At 53.2% G+C, this 18,356-nt stretch overlaps 1 protein-coding gene across 2 annotated transcripts in view; it reads left to right on the top strand.

The window, feature by feature from the left end:
• Positions 1–18,356, top strand: part of SPOCK1 (SPARC (osteonectin), cwcv and kazal like domains proteoglycan 1) — a 487,158-nt gene that overhangs the window by 129,205 nt on the left and 339,597 nt on the right. The window lies entirely within an intron of this gene.

The raw sequence follows: 18,356 nt of genomic DNA, 5'->3' as shown, positions 1-18,356 counted from the left end.
TCTGCTGGTTCACTCCCCAGATGGCCACAACGGCCAGAGCTGCGCCGATCTGAAGCCAGGAGCCAGGCACTTCCTCTGGGTCTCCCACATGGGTGTCACCCCCATTTCATAGATGATAAGTTAAGCCATATTAGGAAGTGAGGAAGCCAGTGTTTCAAACCAGCATTGCTCTTGACTCTTAAATGCTGCTCGGTCCTGAGTACACAAAGGGAGATGATCCCACTGGGCTGTGGGGCCGCACTCGCTAAGTGTTGAGATCGCTCTCAACATCAAAGGTCTCAGGAGGGTCTGGATTTTGCCCTTCTGTCAACTCTGGGGCGGTTAGTGGGGTGAGTGGGTGTGTTTGCCCTACTGTGTATTGGCTGGGCATCCCCAAGGCTGGGAAGTCTTTGTATCAGAATTCTTCACGAGTTGTACACTTGGGCTTATCCGCTGCCCCCCACCCAAAGCCTTCAATAAAATGAGTCTTTCATTGACTTTGGCTGAACTTTGCTATCAGGTCACTTGGGTATCAAGTGGCAGACAAACCCAAGTAGCCTCAGCGCTTGGATATGAGATGCATAGAGTTTGGTAAACCATCAATTTTCTACAGGATAGGGCTGTGCTACAACCTAAAAGAATTTAACACAGGTGATAGCTTGTGTGATTAACTCATGCCAAACCAAGGAAGAGGATATTGGGGCCCTGTAAAATGGGCAGTGGGGTGTGGGTGGTAATTTATGCATTGATTTATTGATCCATTTATTCAACAGGTGCTTTGTATGTATCACTGTGGGAGGTTCTTGGGGTTAGTGGTGTTAATGCTGGACATGATCATTCCCTTCAAGGAACCCACTCTGCTGGTAGGAAAGCAGCCACAAATCACCAGTTAGCCTCCTTGTCCCTTGATTGCTCTTGCTATGAAAGACACAGAGCCACAGTAAAGGAGAGGGACAGAGGCCAATGTGGCTGGGATGTAGAGGACAAATGGGAACTGAGACCAGATGGCCACGGTCTGGGCACAGGGACTGCCCGGTGCCTTGGGTGTTGAACAAGTGGGGCGGAAAGGCTTGGATTCTGCTGGGCCTGCATTGGCCATGCACCAGCTATGTGATCTTGTGCTGGTGACCTCTTCCACAGCTGTAGATGAAAACTCCCACTTGTAAGGGTTGCTGTGAGGAAAAATGGCATCATTGGAGTGCTGTCTCTGGCACCAGGCAGGTGGCAGGTGTGGAAACATCAATCACCTCTCTGTCCTCGCACCTCTGGCTTCGGAGCTGATGACACAGCTGGGAGTAAGGCATTATGGAAAACTGATTGCACTTCTTGGCATTTAACTCCTGTCCAGCTGCCCCAGAAAAGCAGAGAAAGGGGCAGGTTGCTGGTTCACTCCCTGTTTTCTAGAGTTAATAAGATCAGAGTTGATTGATGGTGATGGACAGGAGGCGACTGGCTCAGGGAAGCAAGCTCCTGAGGCTGCAGAATGGGTCAGGGCTCTAGTCTCGGGCTGTGTGTGGGGAGAGGGGTAAACAGAAGTCTTGTTCGCTGCGCCCCCACTGCTCACTTCAGTGTCCACCCTGCCTCTACCCAAGAAGGGCCTCCCAGGTGCATTCTTAGATGGATTTGTGCATCCCACGGCTGTCTCAGGGGCCTGGCCTGCCTGGACCGGCTCTGCAAGACAGCTGTGCCTCGCTTCCAGTGCTCGACATCCTGTGTTGGGAAGTTGTTTGCAAAACGAGTCCTGTAGTCAGGCTGACTCAGGTTATTTCAGAAAGTCTCCATTTTCACTTATCTCTCTGCCTTTTATTTTGCTTCTGCTCTGCGTCTGGGGCTGAGGATATGATGATCGACAGCACAAATACAGCTCCTGCCCCCTCCCTCCTGGCAACCCTCGGAGGTAGGGATTCCTGCCCTGGAGTAGAGGCGAGGAGGCTGAGACTCAGCGCAGATTGGCCACTGACCCAAGTTTGAGTTCAAGTGCACCTGCTCTCAGATTCTGTGCTCTGCAGCATAAGGTGGAACTGGGATCCAGAGCAGAGGATTAATGGTGGGGGCCTCTCCTGTTGCATTTTGTTCTTGGCTTCTGCACTGAGGACTTAGGGATGTGTAAACTAGTAGGCACCAAAGCTCTGAGTGAGTGAGTACTTCCCACCAGTGTCCTTGTGTGGAGCGTAAAAGTCCTTCTGTAAGGAAACAGCGTGCAAGGCACCGTGTCTGTGCTGTGTGCCTCTGTGTAGCTGATGCCTGTGTTATTCTACTCGGGACATACTTAGGTTTTTGGAGAAGGAGTGCTAGGCAGGTCAGTAGGTACCTGTGGGCAGATGCTCATCTTAAATTAGGAGCCTTGGAGGAGGCAAGATGGGGCCTGTGGGTCTGTGTTCTCCTGTGCTTCTGTGTGATGCTGGCACGAGGATACACCCAGCATGTGTCCGCCTGGTGAGGAAGCAGTGATGGCCATCACTGGGTAAGTAACCCCGTGGTCAGGTGTGGCTGACCTGGGCTTGAGTTCAGCCCTGCCACCTTCTGGGTAAGTGACTCGGTCTCCCGGAGCCTCTGCCTCCACACTTAAGGGTTGTAAGAGTTGTAGATAATGCAGATCTGCTGTGGTGGCTCAGCGAGTTAAGCCAACAGTTAGGAAACTGGCATCCCTTGTCAGAGCACCAGTTCAAGTCCTGGCTGCTCTGCTTTTGACCCAGATTCCTGCTAATGCGCCTGGGGAAGTAGCAGAGGATGGCCCAATGCCCAGGCCCCTGCCAGCCACGTGGGAGACCCAGATGGAGTTCTAGGCCCCGGGTTTCAGCCTGTCCTAGTTGTAGCTATTTGGGGAGTGAACTAGTGGATGGAAAATCTTTCTCTCTCACTTTATCCCTCTCACTCTGCCTTCAAAATTAAACCTTTTTTAAAAAAAAAAACCATAAATTAAGACGTTAATACAGTGCCTGCCCATGCTAAGCCGGGGGTGGGCACACCATGATCATGGACCACATCTGACCTCTGCTGCTCGCTTTTGTAGATCGAGTTCGATTTGAACACAGCTGTGCTCGCGTGCTTCTCTGCCCCGTCTCTGGCCGCTTTTGCACAGTGGTGGCAGAGCTGAGCAGTTGCAGCGGAGGCAGATGGCTCTCAAGGCTACGTGTGTTTACTGTCTGCCTCTTCACGGTCAGAGGCAGATGCCTGCTGTGCCAGGCCCTTCACCGGTGGCAGGTGCTGCTGTTCCTGTCATTGTCTGTAGCTTTGGCCCCTTCCTCTCTGTTTTTGTGACCTCTGGGAGGTTTTTGACAGCCTGGCAAGCACATCTGTGCCTCTTGGTCTTCCTGACGGTGAAGATCTGGGTCAAGGTCCTTTGCAGCATTGACCCTACCTCGTCCTGCCCTTCTCTGATGACTCTGCTTTGTGGGGTGGCTCGTGGTGGATGTGAGGGTTCCTCGTGCTTCTGGGGACCCCAGCGAGATGGAAGCTTCTGAGCTCTGGGGCCACAACTCGCCGGGGTCCCTCTGCCCTGCTTTCGGGGGGAAAAGTCTAAACATAGAAGAGGCTTTTTTCTTTAGTAATTTCCTTTTCAAGATTGTGATTTTATTTTTAGATTATAAATGTGATGCATGCAATTTGTGGAGACATGGGAAATGAAGAGAGCTATAACAATCAATCTAAATCTAACCCCCAGAGATAACAACTATTAGCATTTTTAGCATATTTCCTGCCAGATTCCTAATCATGTGTAAATGTTTACATAATTGAAATTGCATAGTTTGTGTAATTTTATTTCCTGCATTTTTACATATTATGTCATAGCATTTCCTCCAGCCTGGACTTGAGACCACCATTCTCATCTCTGTACACATGCATTCACTCACCCACCCATGAATCCATCTCTCCATCAACAGATAACTTCCTCCATGCTCCTTGCATCCCAGACCCTGGGCTGGGTGCCAGGCAGGCGGTGCTGAGTACAAGTTGACCTCCTCCCTCCCTTATAGAGCTCAAAGTCTGGTAGGGAACAGAGAGGAATATAGCGAATTCTGTAGTCTCGGTCAGCTCTGGCTGCCGTAACAGAATACCGCAGACCGAGTGGCTCCCGCAGTTCCTCTCTCACCCTTTCTGGAGGGTGGGAAGTCCAGGCTCAAGGCTGTAGTGGATTGGGTTCTTGGTGAGGCCCTCTTGGCTGACCACAGGCGGCTGCGCTCTCCTAGAGTCGTCACAGGGCCTGGTGGAGGAAATAGGCACTGGCTTCTCCTGGTCTCCTCGTGGGAGCAGCCATCCCACTGTGGCACCTGTAGTCTCATGCTCTCTTCTAACCTTGACCCTCCCAAAGACGCCATCACACTGGGCTGCTTCAGTGTGGGGGAGAAGGAGACCTTCGGGGAACTCCTGTAGAAGGGGCCCCCAGCCTTGCTTTGGGGGAGGTGAGCAAAGAAAGACGTTGGGCAGGAAGCCAGTTTTGGTTTCTGAGGTCATCTCAGGGGAGGGAGCTTGAGGTCCCCCTGGCTGCCAGCTCTCCCTGGAGTGCCAGGCAGCCTTCTGAGAACGTGTGCTTGACACGGAAGGAAAGGAAATGAGTACTTGGCGTTATTGGTGCAGCCCCCAATATTGCTGTTATGTTCTCATCAGGCCTGACGTGGGGCACTGCTGGGATAAAAGCAGGCAGACTGGTGTGGAGACACTGAACGTGTTGCTGAAGCAGGGGCGGCGTTCCTGAGAGTCCCCTCTCTCGACTGCGGATAGGCAGTGTTTGGAGATGCTCTGGCTTTCCGAGGTTCAGCGGTGCCGATGTGAAATCTCGCTCCCGTCTTCCCCCGGGTGCCTTTGGAGTTGCTGCAGGTCCTTGTGGGTCCACATTGGGTTTGTGTGGAAGAGGCTGCATCCTTGTAAGAGGGGAGGTGGCCCAACATTTTAGCAAGGGCAGAGCTCAGAGACCCCGTGTCGTTCTGCAATTCTGAGTGCAGTAGCCCTGCCACCTTTTTGGTTTTGCCTCATGACCTCTGTGTTTGTTTTCCCCCAAGGAGTGACAGCATGAGAGATGGCTGTTGTGATAAACTGATTGCAGATTGAATCTTGTGCGTTTATGCTTGACAGCTGAGCTGAGCCCTAGGGTTGTGCATCTGAAATGGAAGTTGCCCTGTTTGTTCCTCGCACGGTCAGGGGCTGGAACTGGTCAGGGACAGCCTTGTGGGGACTTTGCGGTGCATATATCAGCATGGGGGTCCCTGAAGTCGCTGTGGGAGGAATCTGGGGGTCACAGCCCCCTCCCAGCGGTGGACAGGGCAGCCGTGTGGTTACATAAGTGATGAAGGCTTAGTGATGAAGGAAATAGTCCCATTCAGGAAGTGCCTCTGTGAATTTCTTCTTGACTTTTTATCTTTATCCACATGGAGCAAGCGCATAAAAACGCTGACTGCATTTGCTCTTTAGTATGGGCTGCAGTGCTTATAACAAAATAAAAATGACTTTTCATTAGCAAAAGCCTGCAAGCAAGGCAGAAACTAACAACATTTGCATTTCCTCACCTCCGTCAGTAAAATGTGAGAGTTATCACTACGCTGTAGGGTTTGCTGTTAGGATTAAATTAGAGAGCACATGTCCTTAACCTACTACCTGCTCTATAGTAGGAACTCAATAAATGGAAGCGATCATTTTTATCCGTATAATAGCTAATTGTGATTGAGGGTTCAAAGTGCTCTCCGTGGATTAGCTCTCCTAATTGATTTTGTAGGCCCTGGATCGTCTGTATTTGGGTCCTGAGTCAAAGACGGAGTTGTCAATGCGAAGGCGTGCGTGGGCCCTGCTCATGCTCCTGCACAGCAGCCGTTCTGGGATGAACAACCTGAGAGGGTCAGCCAAATGCAGGCTTCCCGTTCCTCCCTAGCTTCCTTCCTAAGATACAGTCATACTTCTGTAAAGTGACCCAAAGTTTTACTCTTGAGAGGGTCCTCTGGCCCAGTTAGAGCGAGAATTCTTATTTCACTTGGACATGCTGCTCAAAAGATTGCTCCTAATATAGGTCTGATACCGCGGGCTCCCCAGTGGGTTTGATTTATTTAGCCATCCTTTGAGGCTAACTGGCTGTGATAGACAATTTTTAGCCTTCATCCTAGAAATGATACCTTAAGAAGCTGTCCTCTGTTCTCTACTGCAGGCTTTGTGATGAGTTCATACTTTCAGTACCATCCAAGAGTGCCTATTAAATTGGAGTTCAGGATACCTAGATTCTTGATTTGATCATGTAAGTCTTGAAATTTTGTCTGGGAGGCATAGAAGGCTCTTCCAAGTTTGACTGTTTAATCTGTTTGAACAGAGACTCAGAAAGGGTTTAGCCAAAGAATATCAAACTCTGATAGAAACAGTTTATTAAAAACCCACTGAGGATGTCTTAAGCACACAGCCACCTGGGGCGTTCCAGTTTTTGCTTCATGCAGTTGAAGACCTTTTGGATGGATTCTGTTTCTTATGGTTGTGCAAGGTGTGGCTGTCTGGGTAGACACTGTTGGGGTGGGAGGAGTCTCTTTATTGCATGTAAGTGGCCACAACTAAATGTGCTATAGAGATAACAAGAAAGGTAGTGCTATGTCCCTCTCTGTCACTTGGCAAATCTGAAGGACTTGAGGACTTGGGAAAGTGACTGGTCCAGTGCAGGGATGCTCAGTGGTGTTGCTCATGGATGGGTGTGCACCTCGAAGCCCCTTATTAAGCCCCTGCCACACCCAACTAAGCAGCCTTCGTTGGGCCACTTGTTGCCATTGACTTCTGCATGAAAACCCTGCAGAATTCGTGGTGCCTGGTTCGGAGTTCGGGAGGACTTGGGGCTCCAGATGGTCCTTGTTGGGAGTTGGAGCTTGTGCCCTCTTCCACACACTTGCCTCTCAGGATGAGTTAGTCTGGCACTGATTCCTTGACTGCCAGGGAGATCCATAGGTTTAAATGGAACAGCGTTTGAGGGTGATAGGAGTGCATTCTGGTAAGAGGTTGGTTGTTAACAGAGGGTAAGGAGAGAGGGCTAGTTACATATATGTGGCCCGTGGGCTAGTTGTCTGTACGTGGCCTGTCCCATGGTTGGTGCTTGACTGTGTGGTGCTCCTTGAAGCACTGGGGTTCCCCATATTTGCCCGCTGTTATGTGCCACAGGGCCTTTGCATGTGCCAATCCTGCTCAGAATGCACCGTGTTCTTTTCTGCCTGGAAAGCTCCTGTTCCTTCTGTGAAACCCTGTCAGGCTTCTCTGTGCCTGTGCAGCCCCCCGGACCCTCCCCCTGCACAGGCAGGGCTGATCATGACTCCTCTGCCTCACATTGCCGTTACATCTGCATCTGTTACAGTTCTCACCCCCACGTCCCCAGGGCCTCATGGTGTACCCAGAACAAAGCGGGCATCGCGTCACTTGGTTGTGTAGTGGTTTGTTGACAAGCCCCTACCCTTCTGGTCTGTGTACTTCCTGCTCACAGGGACATGCTCTCCCCCTCTCCGTGTGCTCAGCAAAGAGCAGAGTACCTGAATCCCAGGGAGCTGTTCAGTCACGGTTAGCCCAGTGCACAGGTTGAGTGCGGTGGCACGAGGTTGTGCCCGTGGTGGGTGGCCAACTCTGTGAACGCTTCCTTCACTGGGGTCTGCTGTGAGCTCTTAGCCCTGGTTTTGGGAGTTTGCTGTGAGAAGACGGAGCTGTAGCTGAGCAGAAATCAGTTCCTCATATCAACCCATGGAGGAGGGGAGGGCAGCTACTTCCCAGGCCAGCAACAGGCCCCCATGTTTTTGCAGACAGGGCAGGCTCCTGCGATCACTGTGTCCTGTAGCTGTGAAGGTGGAGTTTGGCTCTAGGGGCTGGGGCTGGGGCTGGGAGAGGCAACTAGGGGAGCGGTCAGGCCCCAGGACGGTCCACACGCAACCCGAACATGGCTTTAGGTGGAGGTGCATGGAATCCATCTGCTTGAGTTCCTGGCAAATAAAATAGCAGCAGCAACAGTGGGCAGCGTTGTGAGCTTCCTGACATGATGCTGGGCAAAGGCCCACTTCCCTTTTAAATTTCCCACCGAGTTCCCTAAATGTCCAGATGGCAATTTGTGGGTGAATAATTTATAGCAAGCTGTCTTATGCATTATGCAGTGCAGATTTAAATTATAAATTGACCTCATTGGCAGCTTACCTTGGTTAATAAGTGGACTGTGCAGTGGTAGGCGTGATCGGCTGGTTGCGCACTGAGTTAGTGCAGTCAAGTGGAAGTGGGGTTGTTGTCCTGATTCAGCCTGCAGCCATGAGGCAGAGCAGGTCCAAGGAGGCCCTGGAACGTGGGGGCGCTTTGCCTTAGTCAGGCCTGTTCTCTGATGGTGAGCTCAGGGCCGGGCTGGCCCAGACACCTCAGTTCCTGACAGGAGGGTGGGGGAAGTGACTTACATCCGGAAGAACCCTGCCTCCCCGTGTCCGGGGCTTCTCAGGAGGAGCAGCCTCTCCTCCCCCCGCAGGAGGCATCCCGGACAGATGGGCTCCCTGGCTCGGATCTCCTCGGCCTGTTGTGCTCAACAGCTGCTGCCCTGAGCACAGGGGCACGGTCTTTGCTGTCCGCAAGGGGGAGTGCAGGACCCCAGGCAGCTGTGCTCTGAGCCAGAGAAGTAGAGGGGAGCTATGAGGGCGAGAGAAGCTGTCAGAGAAGGGGTGGGGTGGGGTGGGGCGGTGGGTGGAGCCAGCGTCCAGATACATTGAACGGCTGGGCTGTCATAGCAACCTAAGGGCGAAGAGGTGTGGCCTGTATGGGTCGTTGCCAGCACCTCTCCAGGACACGCCTCCCAAGCACTGGTGTGCCCAGCCCTGTGCCCAGCCCTGCACCACGCCCTGGGCCTGCATCACTTCATGCCACACAACGGCTCCTGGATGCTACTGCCCTGCTCTCCTGTTTGTCAGGGAACTGAGACTTGGAGTGAGCCACTTAGCCAGGGTGGCTCTGCCTACAAGTGAGACTGGAACCCAGATAGTTCACCTACTGCAGTGTTGACTGAGCCCCTCTGAGGGATGCAGCAGGGAACGTGGCATATGGGCTCTGTCCTTGGGAAGGTTGCATTCTGTTGGCCACGACGTCTGCAGCTGATGCCCAAGGCCTCACTGTTTTTTTTTTTTTTTTAACATTTAATTATTTATCTTAAAGAGTTAGAGAGAGAGAGAGAAAGGTCTTCCATCCACTGGTTCATTGCCCAGATGGCTGCAATGGCAGAGCTGGGCCAATCTGAAGCCAGGAGCCAGGAGCTTCCTCCGGGTCTCCTACATGAGTGCAGGGGCCCAAGGGCTTGAGCCATCTTCTGCTGCTTTCCTGGGCCATAGCAGAGAGCTGGATCAGAAGTGGAGCAGTTGGGTCTTGAATCGGCATCTGTATGGGATGCTGGCACTGCAGACGGCGGCTTTTCCTGCCATATCACAGCGCTGGCCCGCAGATCCTCAATCTTAAAGTTGACATGAGATGGGTTGATGAGGCAATCTGCTTGAGAGCATGGGGGTGACTTGTACCCTGGGAGGCGTGTCCAGAGCAGTGGACACAGGCCTGACTTCAGGGAGCTTACAGCTGTGGGTGGTGGGGAAGCCGGGCACACGGGTGACACGGGGCAGGGTTGTGACGTAGGAGAGACTGATGGGGTCACCTGGAGGTGGGGCGGGGCTTGCTCACATCTTCCTGGGGAATCTCAGGCCTCTCCCCGGGGTTCATGTTTGAATCTCCTTGAGGGGTAGGTGGAATGTCAAAGAGCAGAGAAATCCAGGCATTCGGGCTGGTTTGGTGGAGCACAAGTGTAAGCAGAGAAGTGTCGGGAACTAGAATGGTAGAGGCTGGGGTCAGGGATTTGTGCCTGGCACGGTGATGGAGGAGGACACAGCCGCTGGATTTCCGGCAGTGGTGGATCCGAGCTGTGCTTCTGGCGGGGTCTGGGGATGGCACTGGGAAGTGGGGCGTTGTGAGGTCAGGGAGATGTGCTGTCTGGTTTCTGGGAGTGGAGATGGCTGCAGTGGCAGGAGGAGGACGTGCAAGTTTCCTGGAGGCAGGGACTCAGGCGTTGGAGGACCGTGAGTGGCAGGCGTGGGCGGAGTGTGGGTCCCTCAGCCTCAGCAGACATCAGCAAGTCAAGGTGGTGTTGGGATCTGGGGGTGAGAACGTGGCGCTCAGCCTTGCTGCCTGGTGCTGCAGTGGCCCTTCCGGGGAGGACAGTGAGTTCTGCAGAAGGAGGATGTGCGTGAGGAATGAAGACCTGGGTGCTGCCTTCTGGAAGTGGGGGCCTGCCAGGGAGAGACACTTGGGACAGACACTTGATGGGGACATGGTTGCTTGCTGAGCCTCGCGCCTGGGAGGGATTGTTGGTCATCCCCTGTGCTTGCTGGGTGTGTGGGGGCATTTGCTCTGTACTCAGCCCAGTCTCCACCAAGCACACAGGACAGCGGGTTTCCAGGAGGGGTCTTGCGGCAGGTGCAGAGTGTGTATGCACTAGATGATCCGTCTCTGTCCAAGGTGCTGCTCTACCTGAGCCAGGGGCCCTCTGTTTTTGTGAGGGTAACTCGGCCATTGTGGTGCCTGGTGGCAGGTGCGGGCTGGCAGAGGGTTTTGTGGTCAGCTACCTTGGTTTAGTGCAGTGTGGGTGATGGGTTCACACTCATATTCTCTCTCTCAAATTTATTTGGAAGACAGAGTTGCAGAGAGAATGAGATAAACAGCAAGAGAAAGAGAGATGTCTTCTTCAACTGGTTTTCTCCTCAAATGGCCATAATGGCCCAGGCTGGGCAAGGCTGAAGCCAGGAGGCTGGAACTCCATCTGGGTCTTACACGTAGGTGTTGGGCACCCAAGAATTCGGTGCATCTTCTGCTGCCTTCCCAGATGCACTAGTTGGGGGCTGGTTTGGAAGTGGAACAGCTGGAACTCTAACCAGCACAAATACGGGATGGCTGTGTCACAAGCAGTGGCTTAACTCACTGTGCTGCAATGCTGGTCTAGCGAAGGTCTCCGTAAGGCCTTGCACATCTGGGCTCCATTAGTGTCATCTTTCTCTTGAGCAGTGGAAGTGGGTAAATCCATGAGACAGCCTTCAGGACTTTGCACATTTTTTGTAATGTGGCCTTTGCAGGTGATTTCTGAGTTAAGTGTTTCCTTCTTACTTCCCCTCCTCAAGACTCCCTTCCCCTCTGCCTCCCACTGCTACGCCTCACTGAGCCCCCTGGGAGCTGTCCTGGGCACTGTGCTAGCTGTGCAACACGCTGCATAAAGAGACCAGTAACAACTTGGGAAAAGTAGAGAAATTGTATGTTTGTCATGTGTCCAAGGGTGGTGTCCTGTTCAGGGATGAACTGAGGATGACTTCCTGGAAGCCAGACACTGGGGTCTTACTCATTTTCCTACCCCTCTGTAGTTGAATGTATCAGGGGCTCATTCAAAATTTAATGAGTGAGGCCGGCGCCGCGGCTCAATAGGCTAATCCTCCGCCTAGCGGTGCCGGCACACCGGGTTCTAGTCCCGGTCGGGGCGCCGGATTCTGTCCCAGTTGCCCCTCTTCCAGTCCAGCTCTCTGTTATGGCCCAGGAGTGCAGTGGAGGATGACCCAAGTGCTTGGGCCCTGTACCCGCATGGAAGACCTGGATAAGCACCTGGCTCCTGCCTTCGGATTAGCGCGGTGTGCTGGCCGCAGTGTGCCGGCCGCGGCGGCCATTGGAGGGTGAACCAACGGCAAAGGAAGACCTTTCTCTCTGTCTCTCTCTCTCTCACTGTCCACTCTGCCTGTAAAAAAAAAATTAATGAGTGAATAACAGACTTTGTGCAGAAGGCGTTTAGATGGGTGCCTCGAAGACATCCAGTCTATTAAAGGATTTACTGGTGCTATAATGTAGCAGCTGCTGTTAGTCGGAGGCCGGCAGAGCCTCAGATCTCTGTTTATTTCTCCTGTGTGTGCTCAGGCCTCCACAGCAACCCCATGAGGCTGGGTCTTGCAGAAGCACTGAGGCACAGGGAAGTTTAGAGACTTGCTGCAGGCTGCACAGCTGAGAAATTGCAGAGAGGAGTGAGCCTTGGCTGCAGAGGCTGAGCCCTCTGTGTGTTGGGCTCCAGCTCTTCCAGGGAAGCTTTTCCTGCAGGCTTGCAGCTGTGGCTCCTGGAGCAAGGCTGATGAGGGCAGGGGTGTGGTTGTCACCCCTGCACGTCTGTCATCTCATTTTGTTTTAGATGGGCCCTACTTCCAGATAGAAAAATTCCAGTCTACATGATTTGATTATGTGTCCTCTTAGTATTTTTAAAGAGTGGGTTTTGTAAATTCTTGTTTATTTTTATTTGAAAGAGATCTTCCATCTCCTGGTTCACTCCTCAAATGCACCCCATGGCAGGGCCTGGGCCATGCTGACAGCAGGAGCCAGGAACTCAGTTCTGGTCTCCCGTGGGACTATCAGGGACCCAGTTACTTGACCCATGACCTGCTGATTCCCAAAGTGCACATTTGCAGGGACCTAAATTTGGGAACAGAGCCCAGGACTCACAGCTGCGCACTCTGACAGGAGATGTGGGTGTTCCGAAGAGCATCTTAACCGCCGTGCCCAGTGCTCACCCTAAGAACAGTGCTGTTTGCAAGGCTGCACAAAAGGCGGTGACATGTAATCACCACACGATTGTGGCAGTGGATGTGAAGTTCTGTCCTCTCTCGTGGTCTAAACCTGAAACTCTGATGGCTGCACATTCCCCCCATGGATGCCAGGCCCTTTTGCAAGGTGGCTGCTGGCCATGACATAGCACAAAAGGAGCGCTGAGGGTGAGACCCAGGAGTTTCTTCCCTGTTCGCAGAAGTAAGGACCCATTCGCTCTTGTCCACGTGTGGCTTCCTCTCCTCGTCTGGAGAAGGGGTGCACCAGTGGGTTGTGGGTTTGAGGAGGACTGTTGGGGCCAGCAGGTGGGTACAGCACCCTAACCAGTGTGTCTCGGCTAGGTCCAGCACCCCTCCTCTCAGGGGTATCCTTACGACTCTTCTCTCACTGATGTGGCCACTTGATTCACCTGCTGCTGGGTCCTTTTTGGAAACTGTGACCACCTGTACTGAAAAGGCCATGCTGAAGTCCTGGGTGAAAGAGATCCATCATGTGAAACTGACAGAAAGTACACATATTGATAAAATAGAATCTTGTGTCTCTTGAAAATTGGTCCGATTTGATGATTTTAGCGCACCGACAACTGTCGTGTACACTTCGATGTTGAGTGTTACACATGTCTTTACTGTTTCAAAGTTTATTTTAAAAATTTAATTGAAAGGCAATGAGAGAGAGAGAGAGAAAGGGGGGGTGATATCTTCTATCTACTGGTTCACTCCCTAAAGGCCTAAAAAGCCCGTGCTGGGCGAGGCTGAAGCCACGAGCCAAGAACTCCATCCAGGTCTCCCACACGGGCGGCAGGAACTCCAGGACTTGTGCCATCAGCTGCTGCCTCCCCGTAGCACACTGGCAGGAAGGTGTATGGGAGTGGAGGCAGGACCTGGTCCTAGGCACTCTGACGTGGGGTGTGTGCGTCCTGCTGCGCCGCAGTGCCTGCCTCGTGCTTTTTGTTTTGAACGATACGTTGTCCTGCTTCCTGCCCAAGGGCCCCCTCGTCTGCGTGTTGTGCTGGGTCCAGCAGGTTTGTTTCGCTGCTGAGGGTGTCTTTTTCTGCCACCAGGAAGATGAGGCAGCATGAACCAGAGAGGCAGACCTGCTCTCAGCCTGCCCTTGAGAGCGTCGTGGTGGAGAAGCCATGTGTGGGGCTCTGCTTGCAGTGGCCGCCGAGTGCAGCCTTCCGGCCATTTCTCCCGAGAAACACCCCCCCCCCAGAGGCACCAGACGTGGGAGTGAACAACACGCGGCCCTCCAGGCAGTCCCTCCCCTAGGCGACTTCCAGCGAGTGACCCAGGCGATGGCACCTCACGCAGAGGCCTTGCGCGGTCGAGCCCTGCCCGTGTTCCCTGGGGTTCAGGCCCTCTTCCTCCTTGGCCTTCACGACGGCACCCTCCATGGTTTTCTCCCACTCTGCAGCTGTCTCCCTTTGAAGTGCTGGTGTTCCGAGGGCTCCCCCAGCTCTGAAGTCTCCATAGCTCTGTAAGTTCTCCCCAGGCGCTCTCCTTCACGGCTGTGGCCTCAGCTTCGCGTCCACTCCCAGTGCCTGAGGCTGCAGGATCTATGTCTCTGAACTTGTGAGTGGACATTTGCTTCTCAACTGTTTCGGTCTCTTGTACAGGTTTTCTTCTGGTCTCAGAACCCATGTATGCACCAGTGCGAGTAGCTTAACCTCCACATGCTGAGAATTGGGCGTCCTGTCTTCCCTTACCTCCATGTTCTGGGTTCAATTGTGGAAGTCCTAAACCTAGCACCTTGCATGGGGCCTTCTTAGGAAAGCAGGGTTTTGTGTGTGTTTTTTATAAAACAGATGTATTTTATTTATATAAAAAACAGAGAGAGAGGGAGGGAGGGAGGGAGGAAGGTCTTCCATCCGCTGGTTCATTCCCCAGATGGTTGCAATGGATGAAGCTGGGCCAATCCAAAGCCGGGAGCCAGGAGCTTTTCCAGGTCTCCCATGCAGGTGCAGGGACCCAAGGACTTGGGCCATCTTCCACTGCTTTCTCAGGCCATAGCAGAGAGCTGAATTGGAAGTGGAGCAGCCTGGACTCGAACTGGTGCCCGTATGCAGGCATTGCAGGCCAGGGCTTTAACCTGCTGTGCCCCAGTGCCGGCCCTGGAAAGCAGGGTCTTTATGGAGGTGATCACATTAAAATGTAGTCATTAGAGAAAGCCTGTGATCCAGTAGGATCTTTATGAAGAGGGGAACTGTGCACACTCAACCAGATGTACACAGAAGGTAGACTGTGCAGACACAGGGTGTAGGGCACATGAAGACAGAGACTGGGCAGATGCGGATGCAAGCCAAGGAGTGCCAGCCATTGCCAACAAGCTGCTAGGAGCTCGGAGACTTCTAGACTCTAGGATAGGCGGACAATACCTTTGGTTGTATAAGCCGCCAGCGGGTGCTGCCTTGTTAGGGCACTCTCAGAAGGTGGTAGGATCCCTTGTACCCTCCAAGCTGCACACCTGGTCTCCCTCTTGGCCGCGTACTCCCAGCCAGTGGCTCCCCCATCTGTCCACCTGCTGAAGCCAGAAACCCAAATTCACAGTCCAGGAACTGGGCTGTCTGGAAGTCAGACACTCGGTGGTATTGACTGCTTAAAGAGATGCCCTCAGATAGCGCAGGTCTTTAGCAATTATCGATACCACCCGAGGATGTGCAGAACTGGAATTAGAAAGAGATGCAAACCCCAAACGTCTTTTGTGTGCCTCCTCTCCCTCTGCTCTTCAGGCTTCCCGAGAGAAGCTATTGATTTCTGCTTCCAGCCGTGGGGCACGTGTGCGTTCAGAGCCACCTGTATGTGAATACGGAGTCAGCAGCTTGCCCGCCTTTCTGTTCTTCAGAGAGCTGTCGATTCTGACTCGGGAGACTTAGCCAAGAGTTCTTTTCACTGGTTTCTCTTTCTTTGTGTGACCTGCACCCATGTATTGGGCCCTAGAGTGTGATGATCTTTGTAACGCATCTTGCAAGTTCGGCTGAGCTCTTTGGAAGGCTTCGGGCAAGGAGAGCAGGTTCAGAGCTCTATTGATTTGCAGCGGGCATTGAAGCTGTGCAGATGCTTACCTCCATTCTCCCTGCTCCGTGATATTGAAATCACTGGTCTGCAGAATTAAGAATCAGGCTTCCAAAGGGATGTGCTGTTTTTCTCTTGACGGTGATTTAAACAAGTCCCTGTGCTCCATTCTTCCAGTGCATCCACATTACCCTAGGCAACAGAGGAGCAACAGAATTGTTGCAATTTCATTTTTGTATTGAGACTACTTCAGCGCATTTCCTATACTTGGCCTATGCAAATTTTTTTTTTTTTTTTTTTGCAAAAAATTATAGTTGTGTGTGCAAGCCCGAAGCAGGACACAAAGACATCAAAGCTGGCTGTAATCATAAAAAGTGCATGCAAATGGTCCACATTAATAATTCACAGTTAAGCACAGGCGCGATGGCCCCCTGTCTGAGCCTGCAGCAAGTGGCAATTTGTTTAGCTTTGGTGAAGGGCACAGAATCGCCAAGTTCATATGTTCCATTTTGGTCTCATTCTTGTTTTATGGATTTGATGTAAGCCAGTAGTGAACTTCATCAGTGAATACTTAGGTGTTTGTGAGGGAGATGCGATTTGTAAGGGACAGTGTTCGTGTTGTGGCTGTTGTCAGTGTCACTCCAGTGTGCACACCTGAACCCCTGCACACTCTGCCTTCCTTGTTGGCTCACTGCATGTGTCGGGCTTGGGATTGGGTTTGGGTTTGGATTTGGTGCCAGGCCTCCTGGGCAGCACGGCAAGCATGGCTTCAGCAGCACGGCCTCTCCATGCACCAGCTCTGGTTCCCAGTCCAGCGGCATCCATATCACCTTCCCCAGGGAGCTGGGTCAGTCGCTGCCTCCCAGGCCCCATTCCAGGCTCCCTGAGTCAGAACAGCTACGGTTAACCAGATTTCCAGGTAACTCCTCTTTTGTGGGGCAGAGTACACATTCAGTGAGTGGTTATAATATGACGTGAAAACGCTCAGGTACAGTGCCTGCAGGGCAGCCTGGAAGGCCATGCAGGCAACACCTGTTCCAGAAGGGGACGGGTTCTGGGCCGGCTTCAGAGGAAGAAATGGTTTTGGCTGAGACGTGCAGGACAAAGCAGCGGGCGCCGGGTAGAGCCTGGGAGGGTGTGTGGGATGTCAGGTGCCAGGGCCTGGCTGGCTCAGTGGGCAGGGATGTGGGCTTCCACTCTGGGTGCGATCCCAGCCTTGGGGTGCACCTGCAGGCTTCGTGGACAGAGCTCAGAGCATAGTGGGCAACATGGGAGGGAGGCAGAGAGGGGTTCAGCTCCCCAAAGAAGATGCCCAAGATCTCCCCAGAAGGTCACCAGGAGCCATTGAGACCTTGAAACATGACTGGGATATAGAGCACTCTTGTTGCCCATGGGGTGGGTGAGCTGGGGCAGGGGAGTGGAGGGCTTGTGGCTGACATGGCAGGCCCTGGCTGTGATGGTGACTCTATGGGGGAGGTGAGTGGGTGCCTCCAGGACCTGACAAGGAGGGAGATCTGCAGGCGCTGAATGATGGCGAGAAGGGAGGCCCAGCCAGGGGTGCTACTTCAAGCCCTCGCATCCCAGGGGCTGTTGCACCAGGTCATTGCTGCCTAGACAGGGCTGTGCTCTGTGCATTAGCGGTTGACTTACAGTGCCTCCCAGAGCTGGCGCACATGTTGTGGGAAGCTGAGCTGTGACCCCCCTTACAGGAGACCTCGTCCTTCATTGAGTGAAGGTGGTGGCCCTCACAGAACTTTCTGGAAAAGCTGTGTTTCCCTGTTTGTCCCTTTCTCACTTAATTGCTGTGTGCCTGGCACATGGGTGGTGTCCAGAACCCCCTTCTCATTTGAATTCCTCCCTTGGCCCTTTAGAAGAAGGTGCATGTTCCCAACTCGGTCTCCTCCCCATTCTGACTCTGCCTCTGGCTTGGGAGTTGCAGCTGGAGGCAGCTTGGGGGTCAGACAGTGCAGAGTCCAGCCGGAAAGAATAAATGCTAGTAGTCATTTCTGTTTGCCGTTGGAGTGGAGCCTGTGGTCTTCTCATGCCGGGACAGAAGGTCTGACACCGCCACAGCCTGATGCCAAAGGGAACTGTTGCAGGCTGGGATTGGCCCCAGGGAGGACCGGAGTGATGCGAGGTTCTGAGCAGAGCTGTAAGCAGCAGCTACTTCAGCAGACCCCCTCTGCCTGCCCTTCTTGGGGTCTCATTCCTCCCCATTGATAGGAATGTTGACCTTGAGCATCTTCACAGTGCCGAGAACTTCACCGTTGATTGGCATCTGTGCCTCGACTGCCCTGGCCATCCTGGTCAAGAAGGTGCTAAGAGGGAGGGGAAGGAAGTGCTGTGTCATTTCTGACCTCTGTCTACTCTACTTTTCCTGCCGGCTCATCTGACCTTTCTGAAGGCCTGCAGACACTGCTGGTCTCTCGGTCAGTGTGAACACCGGACAGGGGGACAGGGTCTGGGTGGACCCTCTGCCCTCTCCCCCTGGGGGTTGCTGCCCCTGCAGCTTCTGCTGCCACCTGTGACAGTGGACAGGCTTTGGGATGCACTTGCCCTGCAGTGGAAGCCTTCCGCTCAAAGCCGCTTGCTCAGCCCGCTCATGCCTCGTGGCTTCCTCCAGGAGTGCGATGCTTTGGCTGTGTGCTCGATGCAGCGTGGCACCGCGTATCCCGTGCTAGTCATCCCATTGTGGTGTGGATGAAGTTCAGCTCATTCCTGAGATCGGACCTTGCAGGGAGAGGAGAATGTAGCTGTTGTGCTCCTGGGAGAGCCAGAAAGAATAAAGAG

Source organism: Oryctolagus cuniculus, chromosome 6 (assembly GCF_051225735.1).
Source record: "Oryctolagus cuniculus isolate XC-2025 breed Fujian yellow rabbit chromosome 6, ASM5122573v1, whole genome shotgun sequence".
NCBI classification, from domain to species: Eukaryota; Metazoa; Chordata; class Mammalia; order Lagomorpha; family Leporidae; genus Oryctolagus; species Oryctolagus cuniculus.
Note: the sequence above shows the minus strand (reverse complement) of the source record. Positions and strands in the feature narration are given on the sequence as shown.